At 45.7% G+C, this 17,906-nt stretch overlaps 3 long non-coding RNA genes across 3 annotated transcripts in view; 1 reads left to right on the top strand and 2 right to left on the bottom strand.

The window, feature by feature from the left end:
• Positions 1-17,906, bottom strand: part of LOC112859470 (uncharacterized) — a 41,974-nt gene that overhangs the window by 3,929 nt on the left and 20,139 nt on the right. The window lies entirely within an intron of this gene.
• On the bottom strand, positions 1,117-5,746 carry LOC147571931 (uncharacterized). Its single transcript, XR_015246493.1, has 3 exons — positions 5,466-5,746; positions 3,323-3,410; positions 1,117-1,560 (listed from the first exon to the last, which is right to left on the bottom strand). It is a non-coding gene; the product is annotated as an uncharacterized LOC147571931 (long non-coding RNA).
• LOC147571930 (uncharacterized) lies at positions 4,764-17,043 on the top strand. Its single transcript, XR_015246492.1, has 4 exons — positions 4,764-5,064; positions 14,260-14,509; positions 15,856-15,913; positions 16,200-17,043. It is a non-coding gene; the product is annotated as an uncharacterized LOC147571930 (long non-coding RNA).

The raw sequence follows: 17,906 nt of genomic DNA, 5'->3' as shown, positions 1-17,906 counted from the left end.
CAAACCAAGGCCTGAGCATAAGATAAGCCCATTGCTAGTTGAGTGTTGCTGCTGCTACGTCCTCTCAGCTGACAAAGCAAGGAAATATATGTGTGCCATAGAAACTAATGTTTATATACATATCGATAAGCATTTCCATATGAACATGAGTTCATTCCTATGTCTGCAACTCTAGTCCATGGCCACTCCAACAGTGAGAAGCCTGGCTCTTCTGTATGATACTGACACTATAGGCACAGGACACTACATAATTTGTTAAAACCCACAGAATTTTAAAGCACAAAGAGTGAACCAGTATATACAAATTTTAAAAAACCATTTAGGAGGTCAAGGCATACCAGGATAGAGCATAGACCGTGGCAAAATAATCTGTATTATAAATGTATTAAAACATCTTACTGAAGTAGGTGGGAGAAGAAGGTGGTGACCTGAGTAGCTTTGGAAATGAGTGGAATTATAAGACTGAAGGCAAAAAGAACTGTACATAAAACTTTACTCTTGTTGATGAAGTTTCCCATCAGGGGATGGAGGTTAACAATTCTGATACAGTGAGACCTGTCTGCTGGAAATGAACAGTTAAGTAAATATTGGGGGATGGCGGGAGCCAGGCTTCTCACTGTTGGAGTGGCCATGGACTAGAGTTGCAGACATAGGAATGAACCCATGTTCATATGGAAATACTTATAGATATGTGTATAAACATTAGTTTCTATGGCGCACATATATTTCCTTTGCTTTGCCAGCGGAGAGGACGTAGAAGCAGCAACACTCAATTAGTAATGGGCATATCTTATGCCCAGGCCTTGGTTTGTAAAACCATTCTCCAATAAAGAAACCAAGACTGCTTGGAGAAATAGCTGATTCTAGGATAAGGGAAGGAATATACAAGAGGAACCTGGAGGATCCTGTAGTGGCACAAAGCAAGGAAGTACTCATAAAAACAAAGCAACCAAAATCACATTGGTGGGGGTATGTCGAAGGGACATGGGAGCCAACTGAAAGAGGTCCCAGTGGTCAAAGCTGGAACAACCAGAATATCTAAAGTGGTATTGCATTAAGCCCAAAGTGTAAAGTAAATATCCGTGCATCTACATGGATAGAAATGAATGCTTAAATAATTAAATAAGGGAGAGGAAACAAATCTCTCCCGCAGAAGAATTCCAAATTATTCACAAAGACTCTGTCCTCAAAGAGGCAGAGCATAACTCCCTACTCCTTAGATGTGAGGTGTCTACATGACCTCCTTCCAAAGAGTATACAGCACGGAAAAGGCAGGAAGGAAGATTAACTGGAGCGGAGAAATCTGACAAATACAACCTCAGCCAGGTGATCAAAGTCAACACCAACAGTGATGAGTCACATTGATGGTATGTGCTCTAACACCCGTCTCGACACGAGAAAAGGCTCAGGCAAATCTCAGTACAGGGACATTCTGAAAAAACAATGCCTGACCAGTACTCCCCCAAATTGTCAAGGTCATCAAAAACAAGGCAAGTCTGAGAAGCTGTCAAAGCCGAGGGGAGCCTGAGGAGATACAGCAACCAACCGTAAAGTGGCATTCTGGAACAGAAAAAGTACATTAGGTAAAAACTAAGGAAATCTGGATAAAGTATTCACTTTAATAAAGATGTATCGATATTCGTTCATTCACTATAACAAATGTACCATAGTAACCTAAGATGTTATTAGTAGGGGAAATGGGCTTGGACTCTACCCGAGCTTCACAATTTTTTTCTGTAAATCTAAAACTCTTCTTAAATACAAAATGCGTTCAAAAATAATAAAACAAAAAAAAATATTTTTAAACGATAAGCAAGAATATAAGCAGGCAATTTGTGGAAGAGAAAATGCAAGTAGTCCATAAACACGGAAAAAACCCCACGACGCCTGTGGTCTTCGTGGAAATATGAATCAAAATAACAATGGCACACTCTTCGTTCGCACATCCAATTAGCATACGCTATAGAGAACAATACTATTTAACTGTGGCTGAGAGGCAGTTTTGCAGGAAAGTGGACACACTCATTTCTTGATGGTAAAAGTGTAAATGACTAAAACTTTGGGAAAATAACCTGACATTGTCCCCTAAGAATGTGCTTATCTTTGGAGGCCCCATTCTACTTTGGGGAATCTTCCGGAAATAAGAGCAGTGGTGCAAACAAACAAAAGGGCACATTTTGAAGCTGGGTTTGAAGGTGGGGCTATCAGAACACCATCTGAATATCTCCCAACGAGAGAATAGCTGAATCAGTTAGTCTACCCATCCTGTGGAATATTTATTTGGCTAGTTAAAAGAAATGATGAGTGAGGTCCCTCTGGGTTGGCCTGGAGGGATTCCATGACACACGAAGAGGAAAACGTTGCAGGTTAATGTTTACGGTCCTGGTTCTGTACCACGCAGCACAACATGCAGATCTGCATGTGTGAGGTTAGGCGTGGACGCAAGGCTGTTTCCCCACAGGAATTATCAGGAAAGGGTGGGCCAAGCCATCATCTTTTTCCTTACGCAGCTCTGTAACGTTTGTAACACAGAACAAGCGTGTGTTACATTTTAAGAAATTTAATGGCGTTTAAATGGGAAAGTTTATGGTCACGTAGTAGGCAGAGTGGTTTCCCCACCCACCCAAGACACCCGGTATTAATCCCTGGAACCTGTGGATACGTTACTTTACATGACAAAGAGTTTTAAGTCATATTTGCAAGTGTGAGTAAAGATTTTGAAATGGGGAGAGTATCCTGGGTTATCCAGGTGAGCCCAATGTAATCACAAGGGTCCCTCGAAAAAGGAGGCAGGAGGGTCCCATCCAGAGTAGGACAGAGCAAAGGTTGTAGTGATGCAAGCTAAGGGGCCACGAGCCAAGGAATGCAGGTGGCCTCTGAGAAGTGGAAAAGGCAAGGAAATGAATTCTCCCCCAAAGTCTGCAGAGAGAACACAGTCCTGCGGACGTCTTAATTTTAGGACTTCTGACCTCCAGAACTGTAAGCAGATAAATTTGTGTTGTTTTAAACCACCGAGATTGTGGTACTTTGTTAGAGCAACAATAGGAAATAAACACAGGGTCACATTTAAGATATGACCCGTCATTTTTACTTTAGTATTCTGAGTTCCCAAAGGAAGATTTTTATGGGGTAAAAACGAAGTAGCCAACGTATCTCAGATTTCAGCTAGGGAGGAGTCAGTCCCATAGAAGAGATGTGTGAAGAAGGCCTTCAAAGATCACAAAGTTTGTTGAGGAATGGCAGTGGTCCTCACCCCTGGCTGTGCATGAGATCAGAATCAGTCACAGATGCTTAGAACACTCCTCCCAAGGGGAGTTCTCACCCAGGCTCACGAGGGGACGTGCGTGAGGACGCTCGCTGCAGAACTGCTGGGTCCAGAGGCCAGCTGAAGGCAACACAGGTGTCCATCCCTAGGCGACAGACAGTCAAGTGCGAGGGATACCGTGAAGAAATGAGAAGCCATGAATAGACATTCATACGTCCATCAGCACAGAACCTCAAAACATAGTATTGAGGGCAAAAGGTAAGAAAGCATACAATTTATGAATGTACGTTAAAAACACAAAGACTCAGAACATGATCCATTTGCAAACACAGATGCGTACTTAAGAACGTATATAAAGTCCATGGGGTGCCTCGGGTGAGAGCAGGGATCAGGGACCAAGAGGTCAAAGAAAATAAAAAGCAGGACTCTTTGAATAACTCAGTGCTGGTAAAGTGGTATATATGGTAAAGTCTGACCAATTCAGTTCTGCACCCGGACCCCTAAATGGAAGAAGAATAGATTCAGGTTAATGAGATCCAGCTCAGGCCTGGGCCCTGGCCATTTTTAAAAGCTCCAGAGATGATTCTGATGTGCCTCCAGGTCTAAGAACCTGAGGTTCATGCTGAACACAGGCAGTTCGGTGAACAACCGTCTAGACAGGAGGAGGCTCTGGAGAGAAGGGAGGGTCGTAGGGGAGACACGGACCCCTAAAATGGCAGCTATTGTGTTTGGATGGGTGGCATTATAAGAGACCCCCTTCCTGTCTCTTCGACACTACTCTGAATGATGTTGCATTGCTTTTATGTATTTTCAATGCCATCGACTTTTGTTTTTAAGTAGTTCAGAGTTTCTAGGGAGAGTTAAAGGTCATGAGGGAACTCAACAGCCACTTGAGATTTTAAAGCTCAGAATGAATAGTAGCAGTTGCCAAATTCAGCAAAAATCAATGTTCAAGTGCAGTTGAAACGACTTAACTCTTGAAGGTCGGAAGAAGTCTTAACAGTTATACTTAAAACATTTGTCCTTATATGTTGCATTTCACAGTTCAAATGAGGAAGTACATTTAACTGATATTTGCTATCTAAATACATGACATACTTATAAAAAGGAAAGTGAGCGTACCGAATGGGGAGAACAGGTTCGTCTGAGTCCTCCCAGGAGCAGACGTGAGATGATAAAAGATAGGAGAAATTTATTAGGGGAGGCATCAGAGAGAGCAAACTTGGAGGGAGCCAGAAGAGAGTGGGGGAGCCTGGCTTTGAACCATAATGTGGGTCTGGCACTGAGCAATGGAAAGGGGGAAGGCACTCTGGGGGAGAATTGACTGACATTGCCTTGCAATCTAAAGAAGGACTGATATGGCTGTCAGGGAGTTCCCAAGCAGTCACAAGGCAGAGGAGGCCACGCCCTCTAGCAATGGGCACGCCCCCTAGCAACGGGAAACATGGTGGGGAGGCGTGGCCTTGGCGTGAAACGTGAAAGATTTTGCAGCGGCGGCTGAGGCCTTTGGTCAGTTGCACTACCCGCAGTTGCATATGAGTGATGCATTCTCGTAGCCACCACTGGCAAACTCAGTTTTGTCCACAAATGTTTGTGAACTGGCCTAATGTCCATGCTTGGACTACGGTCATGACATCATTCAGGGAGTGGTGGCACCTCTATTTAAACTTTTTCTAGGACTTGCCTGAAACTTTCACTCAGCTTGTTTTTTGTGATGACAAGATCAGGGACCGTGGAAAGCAGAGGACAAAGATGTGTAATAATGACAGGAAACTTGAAGATGCGGCAAGATTCCTGAGGTTGGTGCCTTCCTAGGTAGTTAATGGACCTGGTCCTATTCTTAGAACTGTGCCCAGAGAACACAGCAGGGCTACTGAGGACTTTGGGTACTCCCTTTATGAATATCAGCACTGAATCAAAGACCATAGGCCTTGCCTTGTTTGGGGACACCACGCTGGCCTCCCGCACGCTCTGCGACATTGGGGAGAGGGTTGGAGCACCAATAACGCCTGCAACTGACCTTCCACCACTTTGGCAGGGTGGAGGCTTAGAAACTAAATTTAATTTAACAAAGTAAAAACGTGTGATGTTTCTGGCACACCCGTATTGATGGAGCACAAGTCACTGCAATTTCATATAATTTTTCATGTGGGTGCTAGGAAGTCATTTTCAGTCATTTTGGGGGGCACTCTTCTCTTACGGTTGTACTCGGGTCCTGGGGCATACAGGGTCAAGAAGTCCTTTGGTCCGCAGCTCTGCTCTTCCTCGGCCCATTTCTGGCTATGGAGACATCTGAGTGGGTCACCCTTGTCCGGTGTCCTGCGGACAAGTCTGAGACAGGTTTTCTTTGGTTGAAAGATGGCTTTCAGAAACCCAGGTGCCTTTCATCTTGTGGCTCCTTTCTCCTACAGCCTTAAAGATCTCCATACCCACCCAACAGCTTGTGCATACGAGAGGGAAAATGGAGAAATGCGTAACTTCCTTAGCAGAAAATGCCACAAACTTATACTCAATTGGCAACTAGTCACATGGCCCCATCTGGATGTGGGGGAGTCTGGGACGTGTAGTTCCTAGCTTGTCTACTCTATAATATGGAAGGGGAAGGTGAGGGAGCATGAGTCTTTGCTGTACCAATAGCCAAGTTTGTCTGCCTTCCATAGCCTCAGTTCCAGCTAATGACCATACTTCATACTTCTCTGAAAAATAGAACCATTCAGACATTTCCTTATCTTCCTACTACCAAATCCACCAGGAAATGTATGTACCCACGCTTCTCTCTTGACACTGGTGTAACGCCTGTCACATGGTCCTTTCTTTGTTGTCTACATCTTGACTGAAGACAAAGACAGAAAACAGTGCCATAGGTGCTAAGTACCCCTCAATCCCAAAGTGGAGTGCCAGTTGATAATGGAAAGCAGCCCCTAAGATAGCTCCCCATGGTCCTCATCTCTTAGTATTCGTGCATTTGCCTCGTTGCCTCCTCTCGAGGGTGACCTAGGCCTGGAGATTCACTCCTAATAAACAATACTGTAAAAGTGGCACATGTCCTTATGTGATTAGTTATTAAAAGACTATGGCTTCTGTTGGGCTCCCTTGCTCATTCTGAGTTAATCCAGCTGCCGTGTTCTGAACTGCCCTATGAGGAGGCCCACCTGGCAAAGAACTCACATCTCTGGCCAAGTCAGTGAGGACCGGAGGCCTGCCAGCAGCCATGAAAATGAGCTTGAAAGTGGATGCTCCCAGTCAAGCCTTGAAATGACCGCAGCCTGAAACGGACATCTTGATTGCAGCCTTGGGAGAGAGCCTAAGCCTAAGGCCCCCAGCTGAGCTGTGCTTTGCTGACTCACAGTGTATCAGTTTACTGAGGCTGCCATGACAAAGTCCCACAGACCGGGTGGCTCAAACAACAGACATTTATTTTCTCACAGCTCTGGAGGCTGGAAGTCAAAGTCAAAGCATTGGCAGGTTTGGTTTCTCCTGAGGCCTCCCTCCTTGGCTTGCAGATGGCCACCTTCTCTCTGTGTCCTCACAGGGCCTTTCCTCTGTAGGCAACAACCCCTGGTACCTATCCCACTTCTTACAAGGACACTGGTCATATTGGATCGTGGCCCACCTTATGACCTCATTTAATCTTAACTACCTCTTTAAAGGCACGACCTCCAGATCTAATCACGTTCTAAAGCACTAGGGGTTAGAGTTTCAACCTATGAATTCTGGAGCCACGCAGCTCAATCCTTAACACACAGAAACCGTGAGATAATAAGTATTTGTTGTTTTAAATGCTAAAATTTGGGGCAACTTGGAACACAGCAATAGATAACAAATACAAATGCCTAGGTGAGACTTTCTAAGAGACTGTGAAACTGTCTCTCTGTCCATGACCCCCCTCCAAACATCTCCAAGAAGACTGGGGGGTTTCACTGGGCATGGAAGCAGGCACTAGTGAGGCTTTCCGTAAAGAGAGATGTATGTCAGTGTGCTGAGCTGTTACCATCCTCCCCAACCCCCATCGCTGGAAGCAAAGGAACATATCCACCTCGCCTCAACTGGTGTGGGAAGTGACAGATGTCAGGACATGCTACCCCAAAATACAGCACCTTGGTATTGTTAAAAAGAAAACCACAGGTCCAAAATGGAGTCGCTTGTGCTAGGCCCATGCCACCAAAGCACAGCTTAATTCCTAACCTAGTTACAGTTTCAACCTTTCCCTGGAATGTAATCTTAACCAGTCAGTCTGGAATTTCCTGGTCAGCACCAGTGAGGTCATCTACCTAATAAGACCCTTTGGTCTGCTGAAGGGAGGTGACCTGGCCCAAAAGAATCCTTTTGTTGTTGTTTACACCGAGGTCTTTGCCCCACCTCACCTCTGCCTTAAAAAAAACCTTCCATCTGGTACAGCTCTTCAGAGCTCCTTTCTATTTGCTAGATGGGGATGCTCCCCAATTCATAAACTGTAGAATACAGCCAATTAGATCTTTCGATTTACCCAGTTGAATTTGTGTGTGTGTGTGTGTGTGTGTGTGTGTGTGTGTGTGTGAAAATTAATAAAAGGAAACCTCATTTACAATGGAGTAGGGCAGCCAGCAGGGGGAGCTCTCACACCCCATCAGTCCTCACTTGTCATCACAGACCCTACAGAAGGCCATGACCATCTGGACACCACTTTACTCTCCCGAAAGAGGAAGGAAGGCTTTCCTCCTCCCCAGCAATAGCCCAGCCAATGAGACACTGTCACAACAAAAAGCCACCGTACATCAAACTCCCATTTTACTCCAGTGGACTTTGTTTACACCAGCCTTGCCAATTTCTCCTTTCCTCCATCACAGAGCCTTCATCTCCTTTGTTCCCTGCACTTGCCGTGGTTTTGCCTTAGCTTGCTTGTCCTGGATTGCAGCTCTCTGCTATTCCCGACTAAACTCATTTTTGCTGGTAACATAACTGGCATTTTTATTCTTTTTTGAAAATTTCTTTTTTTTACGTTTATTTATTTTTGAGACAGAGAGAGACAGAGCATGAATGGGGGAGGGGCAGAGAGAGAGGGAGACACAGAATCGGAAGCAGGCTCCAGGCTCCCAGCCATCAGCCCAGAGCCCGACGCGGGGCTCAAACTCACGGACCGCGAGATCGTGACCTGAGCTGAAGTCGGACGCTCAACCGACTGAGCCACCCAGGCACCCCGGCATTTTTATTCTTAAGGTTAACTGTTTACAACAGCATATTGAATATGGGGCGCCTGGGTGGCTCAGGGGGTTCAGGTTAGGACTTCGGCTCAGGTCATGATCTCAAGGTTCGTGAGTTCAAGCCCCACGTCGGGCTCTGTGCTGACAGCTTGGAGCCTGGAGCCTGCTTCCGATTCAGTGTCTTCTTCTCTCTGCCCCTCCCCCGCTTGTGCTCTATCTCTCTGTCTCTCTTAAATAAATAAATAAATAAATAAATAAATGTTTCAAAAAATTTTAAACAGCATATTGAATATTTTAAACTGGAGGAGTTTGAGAAAACAACAGAAGCAGGATGTTCACTTTGACCTTTCCCTGCCCTTCTCAGAATGGGTCATAAAACCCTCCTGTGAGAGGTGGCCTCCCTATACCTGGAGGAAAGGAACATCCTAATATCGGAAGACAACAGGACACTGTAGGAGCAGAAAAGTTTTCCTTTCTTCCCTTCTAAATTCTTTGGCTGGTCTAATAATTACATTGACATAAGACAGAGTACCATGAAGAAAACAAACAAAAGTTTAATAACTGATATACCTCCGGTATACACGGGACAGATCCAGGAAAAGGAGGTATAACGCTCCAAAATGCCTGAAGCCATCACTTTTAAGTACCATCTCAAGCTAAGGACAAAGCAGGTGTTGGGGTAGGGAGTCAGTTATGGGAGATTACCAGGAATCGCAATAAACAAGGAAGCACAATAAATAAGGATAAGGTTATTATGCAGATTTAAATTACTGCCTCCTTCATCATAAGAGTTTCTAAAGATTTGTTCATCCTCCTCTTCAAGTTACAGATGGGGAGACACCCTTGCTAATGGAGCTTTCCTTTGTAAATGTAAATGTCTTTTACAAAAGGGGAACTTCTCCATTTTCAAAGCTTCTTCTGTGTCTGCAGCTTCTTAAAAAGAACCAGCTTAAAATAATCAATATGCTAAAGAAGCATTCCTTGGGGTGGCAAAATCTGCTCCCCTTCAATGCCAAGAAGAACCCCAATAAACAGGTCTTCTCCCAGCTCACTCTGCTTACTCCATACTCCTCAGTCTATCATATTCCTACACAATTTCATCTATACCACTCCTCGTCAGACACAGCACAAAAATACACAGATCTTCATTTCCTTATGAAGGCTCCCATGTCATGTAAAACTTACAGCAAATAAATCTGTATGCTTTTCTCCTGTTAATATTTTTGTCAGTTTAATTACTAGACCTAGCTGGTACCCTAAGAGAGTCAAGGAAAACTTTTTCCTTCTCTACTGAAGCTTTGAGAGAACTGAAGAGTGTGACATGTGTCCCCTGGATTTAGGGGGAAGAGTGGCTGGTACCTGACCCCCACCTTGGGAACACCCTTCTGCCTGAGGGTGCCTCTATCCGGCTTCAGATCTGAGAGGGAAAGAGGCGAGCAGGTGAAGAGTAGCAGAAAAGGACACCCCCAACCTTCCACTTTGATATAAGGATTATTTTGAGCTAAAGGCAACCGAGAAGCAGCAGATACAAGAAAAGGTCTCTGCCTTCCCCCTATTTGCCTAAAAGCAGGACGTTTGTAAAGGTATACCCCCACCCTCACTACCAGGAAGGACAGAAGTTTATCACTGGAGTCAATTCTAGACTCTTACAAGCGCCAAAACCTTGCTAAAAGTAGCCCTTATCCATTCGTTTCCCCATATATTTGCTTTCCCACAATCTGCCAGCCTGAGGAGCTCAGAGTTTTTTTTCCTTTGTCTTATCACTTCTCTACAACTTTCTTGTTCTTTTGTCATGCTATATAAGCCCAAGTTCTAACCACCCCTTTGAGTTACTCATGGCTGAATGCTCCCCATGCAAATGTACATGTTAATACACTTCTGTTTTCTCTTATTGTTCTATCTTTTGTCAGTCTAATTGGTGGGGCCCTAGCCAAAGAACCTAAGAGGGGCAGAGGAAAAAGTTTCCCCCCCCCTCCTCCTACACATGTTTCCAGGGGCCAGGTGTAAATGGGTGGAAGGGGGCTACACTTGGAGGCCTGAAAAGGGACACTGGTGAAGGATCTGTCTGGAGGGGAAGGTGACCCAGCAAAGAGGGATGCTGCTGGAGGTTGGGGGGCTGGGGGAGATGTAAGCCAGAGCTCCTTAAACTGGACTGCTGATCACATCACCTGGGCCTCTTGTTAACATGTGGATTCTGATTCAACAGGTGAGGTGAGCCTAAGTTCTCCATGTCTGGCGGGTGATGCCTGTGCTGCTTACCAGCAGAAGGCTGGAGAAGGTACCCGCTGTGGGTATAACACCCCTAGAGATGGGGAAAGAATAAAGGGTTTCCTCCCTGCACTGAGTCTAGCTGGCGCCATAAGCTGGGAGCAAAGTGGATGCAGTAGCCCCTGCCATCGGACCTTCCCAGGGACCTTGGTCCTGTCCCCTCTCTCTGACTGCCAAGGTTGCAGCCCCAAACCTTCCCTCCTTCTCTGATATCATCAGTTCCTTTCTGCCTGTTAGATCCTCCCCAGCCACACACCAACATACACATCTTCTTTAACCAAGCAACATAAACCCTTTGTCCACCCCTGCCCCCTTCAGCCACAGTTCACAGTAAAATTTCTCCTCAGAGCATCCACATTTTCTCCACGTCCTTGCCATACATTCACTTTTTAAAAGCACATTTAAATTGGGAAATATGTATACATAGGAGGGTAAAGAAGGTTTGTTTGTTTTTTTATTCCTTGGACAAGTAACTAGTTTCTCTGAGGCTTCTTTTTCTTATGGTAGCAAGGATATGGCCCTGCTATGCTTTGAGAGCACTAAATAAGAATCAGATGGGGCGCCTGGGTGGCGCAGTCGGTTAAGCGTCCGACTTCAGCCAGGTCACGATCTCGCGGTCCGGGAGTTCGAGCCCCGCGTCAGGCTCTGGGCTGATGGCTCAGAGCCTGGAGCCTGTTTCCGATTCTGTGTCTCCCTCTCTCTCTGCCCCTCCCCCGTTCATGCTCTGTCTCTCTCTGTCCCAAAAATAAATAAACGTTGAAAAAAAAAAAAAAAAAGAATCAGAGGCACAAAGTAGGTCCTCAGTAAACCACCTCAGTCTTGGCTGAAGATAAGAAGAAACCCCCATGGCGGATGCCTGGGTGACTCAGTCAGTTGAGTGTCTGACTCATGATTGCGGCTCAGGTCATTGTCTCACAGTTCGTGAGACAGAGCCCCACCTCAGGCTCTGTTGCTGACAGCACAGAGCCTGCTTGGGATTCTCTCTCTCTCCCTCTCTCTCTGCCACTCTCTCACTCTCTCTATCCCTCAGGTCCCAGGGGTCTGGTGATTTCTAGATCTCTCTCCTATTAAACAATGAAAACTCAACTGAGTAAATGTTAAAGATAATGATTGGCTTTACTGAATCATTCATGAATCGGGCAGCATCCCACCTAGCAAATAGAAAGAAGCTCCAAAGGGCTACAAAAAGGAAAATGTTTTTAAAGGCAAGACAAGGAAGTCATTTAAAAAAAAAAAAAAAAGAAAGAAAGAATTATTTCGGGCAATATCACCTCCCTTTGGGGGACGAAAAGGCCTGTCTTCTTAGGTGAATTCCCTTACCCATGCTGACCAGGAAATTCCAGACTGACCAGTTAAGATGACATTCCTGGGAAGGGTTGAAACTGCAGTTAGGTTGGGTATAAAGTCCCAGTGTGGCGACATGGCGTTAGCACAAGGGACTCCATTTTGGGCCTGTTGATTATTTTTATTACTCCCTTATTCCATATCTTCCATACCCTGTTCTTACTGCATGTGCCCTGAGGGGCTAGGATGTGCCAGCCGCCAGGCCAGGCGCCAGAGGGTTTCAGAGACTACGACCCAACACATTTCCTGTCCTCCAGGAATTCATCAGAGGGGAGAACAAGGCAATCGGTTCCAAATCGGGACTTCATGGGGGGGGGATGGTTATGTGACATTGACTGAGACACTTCCACGGACACTTCCCATCTCTTCAGCCACAAAATAGAGAGAGTAACATGTACCTTTCAGGGCTGTTTTGAAAGTGACACGGTGCAATCTAGCTCTTCGGATTTACACAGTAAGAATTTTTCTGTTTTGTTTTCTCTGTCGAGAAAAAAATGGAACAGCCCCGTAAGGAAGGGAACTTACTTCTTTCTAAAGATATGCAAACACATTGGAGATAAAAATAAGAATAATACATGGTAATGCATATTATAACCTGAAAGAAACGCTGTTTGGGGGAATTTTTGAGTTTTATTGAGAATTAAACCCCACCTTGCTGGGTGAAAGGTGAAAGGTGAAAGGTGAAAGGTGGAAAGGTGATATCCTTGTCCAGGCTTTGGTGTCGCCACTAGGTGGCATCAGTCTGTGGAAACTAAACTGTGGCCTGACTGCAAAGTGACTCTGCTTTCCCTGTGGAAGGTAGAAAAGAGAGAACACAGCTAATTGTCAAGAACTAAGCTGAGGCAGGTATTGAATTTTCATCTCATTTCTAAATTTAGTTCTTAAGCCGTGTGACAAATAGAATAAAAGAGACAGAATTACAACCGAGTGAGAGAAATGTACATATTGGTCTTTCTCTTGTAAAATACCTCCTGGAGGAAAAAAAAAAAAACGTGTTCTACTGCAATGCTGTTAGATGGTCAGGGCTTTGCAGATGCGTTCTTAGAGGAATTTGTGAATGCAGATCCCACAGTAATGAGTGGACACGAAACATCTTGCTTTGGGAGGTTTCTTATTTGACTTCCTGAGGGATTTCTTTCGATTCATATCTACTTGGAAATTCATGGAAAATGTGAAAATGTTGTTTGCCTTCATTTCTTTCTTAAATGTTGTCTGTTTTATTTTCGCTTCTGCGGGGCTGGGGAGCACCCTGGGAGCTGTCCTTCTCACCCACTTTATTCAGGATTAAAAAGAGGGTTTTCACTCCCCTCTAGTGGCTGGCTCTGGTCTCCTTGTCAGGTTGAAACCGCAGAGAAGCTGGGTCAGCAGGGGTGTGGGGCACGCGTCCATTGGGAGGAGAGACTGAGAAGGTCTCCAGGCTGTGCAGGGGAGGGACAGAGGAAGATTCCTGCCCCAGGGAGGCCAGGCTCTTCTGCCCCACTCCCCGCTCCCAGGCAGGAAAACAGGCCTGGCCACCGGCAGCCGCAGGAGCTCTCCTGACTCAGGGCAGCACCCAGAAGGTCCCCGCCCTGGGGATGGCAGGAGGGCCCAGCCCTGCAAGGGGAGCCGGCGTGGAAGCCACTCAGGTCTTGTGGTTCTGTGCTGTGAGAGGAAGGAAGAGGCCACAGTATGGGACAGTGTAGTTCTAGACAGTGGGAGAGGGAGAACTTTGTAACCCCAGTCGTGTGCATGAAAAGGGCAGTCACAGGACTGGATTCACGATGGACCGTGCAAGCTCAGACGTGAAGGCAGTCGTCAGACAGACGCAATCAGACGCATGCATCCATCCAGCCAACAAACCTCTTCCCCCCACTTTTATGATAATGTCCAAATATGACTTAGTGCCTCCCCCACGAGTCAGGCAGCTGGGCCGCTGCCACTCTGCCCTGTTCATCCTATTCGTTTTGGTTTCCCCAGCACCAAACACAGCACCTGACATGTAGCGGAATCTCAAAAATTATTTGCATTGAAGGAATGGAGAGTGCTAGGCCCTTGGTCAATCAGACCCAGATCCTACCCTCAGTGACATTATGGCCCAATCATAAATACGCAACATACTAGATGCGAAGACCCGTGTGTAAGCACTGGCGTCATGCCTGGCACAGAGCAGGCCCACGATAACTATTTGTTCTTTCCTCCCTTCCTTTCTTGTATTCTCCCCAGAACCTACCCTCCAAGATTGCCCAAAGGGAGGAAGTGCTCAAGGCTTTAGAAGTGGCAAAGATGAATTTTGTCTGGGAGAATCAATGAAGGCTTCCCGGAGGAGGGAGCATTTGGTCTGGCTCATCCAGGACTCTAAGCAGCATGAACACGGACACAGAGATGCGTGGGAAAGTAGAGACGTGCGTGGAGAAATGCACAAAAGTGCAGCTTTGTTTGTGGAACTATATGAAGGGAAGAAGTAGAAAACAGGGTAGGAAAGTCCCTTGGTTACTAGGTTAGGGGCCCTAAAGCATGGTGTGAAAAACCTGGATTTCACTACCAGAGAGATCAGATAGCCCCGGGCCTGGCCCAGACTCTGTTGTCTGACTACAGACTATGTGATAACTGTGGGCAAGCTACCTAAGTCCTCCGAGCCTCACTTTCTTCACCTGTAGAATGAGGATAATACTACTTACTCTTTAAAAACATGAATGAGGGCACGCTGCAAATACACACTGTTTGCATCTTTTTCCACTTTGGGAAAAATCTGCATATTATCACATACAGGGTTAACTCTGTACTCACTTATATGCCATTATCACACTCTAATTAACTTTTCTATTTATGGATATTTAGGTTGCTTCCGATCTTTAAGTAGTTTGTGTCTGTGTATCTACAAGATGAAATTCATAAAGTAGCATTGCTAAATCAAAGCGAATACAAAATTTAAATGTTGACCGAATCACCAACGTAGTCTCCATAGAAGAGGGAATCGGGTTCCACGTCTATCAGCAATATATGTAAAGGTCTCTTTCCTTATGCCTTCACTAATAGGGTTACCAAATTTTTTTGATTAGGGTTACCAAATTTTTTTGATCTTTGCCAATCTGAAAGGCTTTGCGTGTGTGCGTGCGTGCGTGTGTGCGTTTTAAGTTTTTTTATTTATTTTGTGAGAGAGAGAAAGCGCATGCAGGAGGGGCAGAGAGAGAGGGAGAGAGAGAGAATCCCAAGCAGGCTCCATGCTGTCAGTGCAGAGCCTGACGTGGGGCTCAAACTCACAAATCGTCAGATCATGACCTGAGCTGAAATCAGGAGCCAGATGCTTAACCGAGCTACCCAGGCACCCCTGAAAGGTTTTAAGTTGGCATCTCATTGTAGTTTTACTTTACATTTTTATTATTAAAATTGAGGTTGGGCACCTTTTCAACTTTTAAAAGCCATTTGCATTTCTTCTCTGGGAACTGTTTGTAGCCTTTTATCATTTCCATTTGGTTGTTAGCTTTTTTCTTATGGATTTATAGGAACTATTTATTTATTAAGGAAATTAGTTCTTCAGGATATGGTCACAAATGTTTCCACAATTTGCCACCTCTCTTTCACTATGTCTATTTTATTCCCCTGGAAGATATTTTTTCTTATCTTTATGTAGTCATACTGGCCATTTCTTTCCTTCACAGTTTCTGTATTTTGAATCCTGCTCAGAAAGGCATCTCACTCCCAGATAATGAAAGAAATCCTGGATTTATTTGGGGCTGAGGAGAGAGGCAGGAAATTCTGCTTTATTTTTTCCCAGATGGCAGTCACACTAACCCCATTTCTCTGGATTCCTTTAAGCAGCAAGAGCCATTCAAGAACCAGTCAAGGGGCCCTGCTGAGAGGAAGAACACAGATTGACGTAAGTGTTCTAAATGTCATTTCATCCCCACAACCACCATGTGAGGTGTCAGCATCTTGTTTCTCAAATGAGGGAGCCAAGGTTCAGAGAGATTGAGTAAATTGCCCACAGTGGCACAGCCAGCAAATGACAGACCTGGGATCTGAACACCAACCAACGTCTGTGTTCACTCCACCCAGGAGCATTAAGAGTCCGAGGGGAGGCATGGTATATACCATACAGGGCTTTCTGGAAGGATTAGATGACAGCTTTTCAGTCTCGTCCTCCTCGTTCCTTCCTTCCAAAGGCCTCCTACACTCTGTGGCCAAAGTTCCCTGTAGCCAGCAGACACGGGTGTCTGTCCCGGCAACGCTGCCCCTGTTCGAAATGACCAGCAAGGAACAGTCACAGGAGCCAGAAATAAACCTGCGTCGTGTTCACTGAAAATTCTTCAGTTGATGGGTAGCAGCAGCTAGCATTAACCTGAGTATTAGAATTGTCCAGTCACAACGGATCCTTGAGGGAACCACAATCGAGGGCAGTTAGTTCATCTCTGAGACCATCTCCTTTTTTCCACTTTCCTGGAGGCAGTGGTCCTTCTTTCCTGCGCTGTCTCAAGAGCATCACCCACTCCATCCCTTCCCTTCCCTCCCTGTTTCCTCTCTTTTCCCACAGCCCTAGTCTGAACCATGCTTTGAGAGCTGAGAAGCTCCCTCGCAAGCTGGCAACACTCACTCAGGTCTCAGGCTGTGCACAATCTTTGTATCTATTTTGGAATGGGCTAGAGCAGTGAGAGCAGGGAAATTCATAGGAAACACACACAGGAGCGCTCCAAGGTAAACCCTTCAACCTTCCCCGGGGCCCCCGCTGCGGGTGCTGCATAACTGATTCTTCTCCGGTCCCTCCAAGCAGGACACAGGCCCAGTGGGGAGTGCCTTGGCCTGGTTATAATATCCAGCTTTTATTACTGCTCTTTCTATATCTTATCAGTGGGGTAAAGGGCAAGGGCCTTAGGCATGTGTCCAAGGACATGCACCACGCTCACAGCAACTCGCTGGCCTAATTCAGGCAAGTTGTGCTCTGAGAGGTCTGATTTCGCAAAAAGCAGGTTAGGCTGTCTTGCAGATGGTGGCGGTGGTGGCAGCGGCAGGGGCGGTGACAAGGGTAAGTGGGGGGCGGTGATGTCAGAGAGGCAAAGACTCCAAGGGAGGTGGTCTCTTGGTAGCAATTTTAAAATGCCTCTGTGGGGGCACCTGGGTGGCTCAGTCGGTTGAGCGTCCGACTTTGGCTCAGGTCATGATCTCACACTCTGTGAGTTCGAGCCCCGCATCGGGCTCTGTGCTGATGGCTCAGACCCTGGAGCCTGCTTCCGATTCTGTGTCTCCCTCTCTCTCTGCCCCATCCCTGCTCATGCTCTGTCTCTTTCTGTCTCAAAAATAAATAAAAACATTAAGAAAAAAAATTTTTTTTAAATGCCTCTGTGGGATGTGTCTGGGTGGTTCAGTCAGTTAAGTGTCTGACTTTGGCTCAGGTCAAGATCTCACGTTTGTGAGCTCCCCCCTGCCTCGGGCTTGGGGCTGACAGGTCGGAGCCTTTAGCCTGTTTTCAGATACTATGTCTCCCTCTCTCTCTCTGCCCCTCCCCCACTCACACTCTGTGTGTCTCTCTCTCTCTGTCTTAAAAATGAATAAACATTTAAAAAAATGCTTAAATGCCTCTGTGGGAAAAGTTACGGACTACCCTTGAAATCAGATTTTATTTTTTCTGTTAATAACAGGTGTCTCCTGAAGTAATGTCTTTGACATCAGCCATAGAAACACTTTTCTACATCCGTCTCCTCAGGCAAGGGAAACAAAAGCAAAAATAAACAATTGAAGCTCAGTAAAATAAAAAGCTTTTGCACGGCAAAGGAAACTGTCAACAAAACAACAAGGCAACCTACTGAATGGGAGAAGATAGTTGTGAATGACAATATCCAATCGGGGGCTAATATCCAAAATATATAAAGAACTCC

The sequence above is a fragment of the Puma concolor genome, chromosome F2 (assembly GCF_028749965.1).
Source record: "Puma concolor isolate L17-30 chromosome F2, mPumCon1.1.hap2, whole genome shotgun sequence".
Classification (NCBI taxonomy): domain Eukaryota; kingdom Metazoa; phylum Chordata; class Mammalia; order Carnivora; family Felidae; genus Puma; species Puma concolor.
The sequence above is the reverse complement of the archived record's forward strand: the minus strand, read 5'-3'. Positions and strand labels throughout refer to the sequence as shown.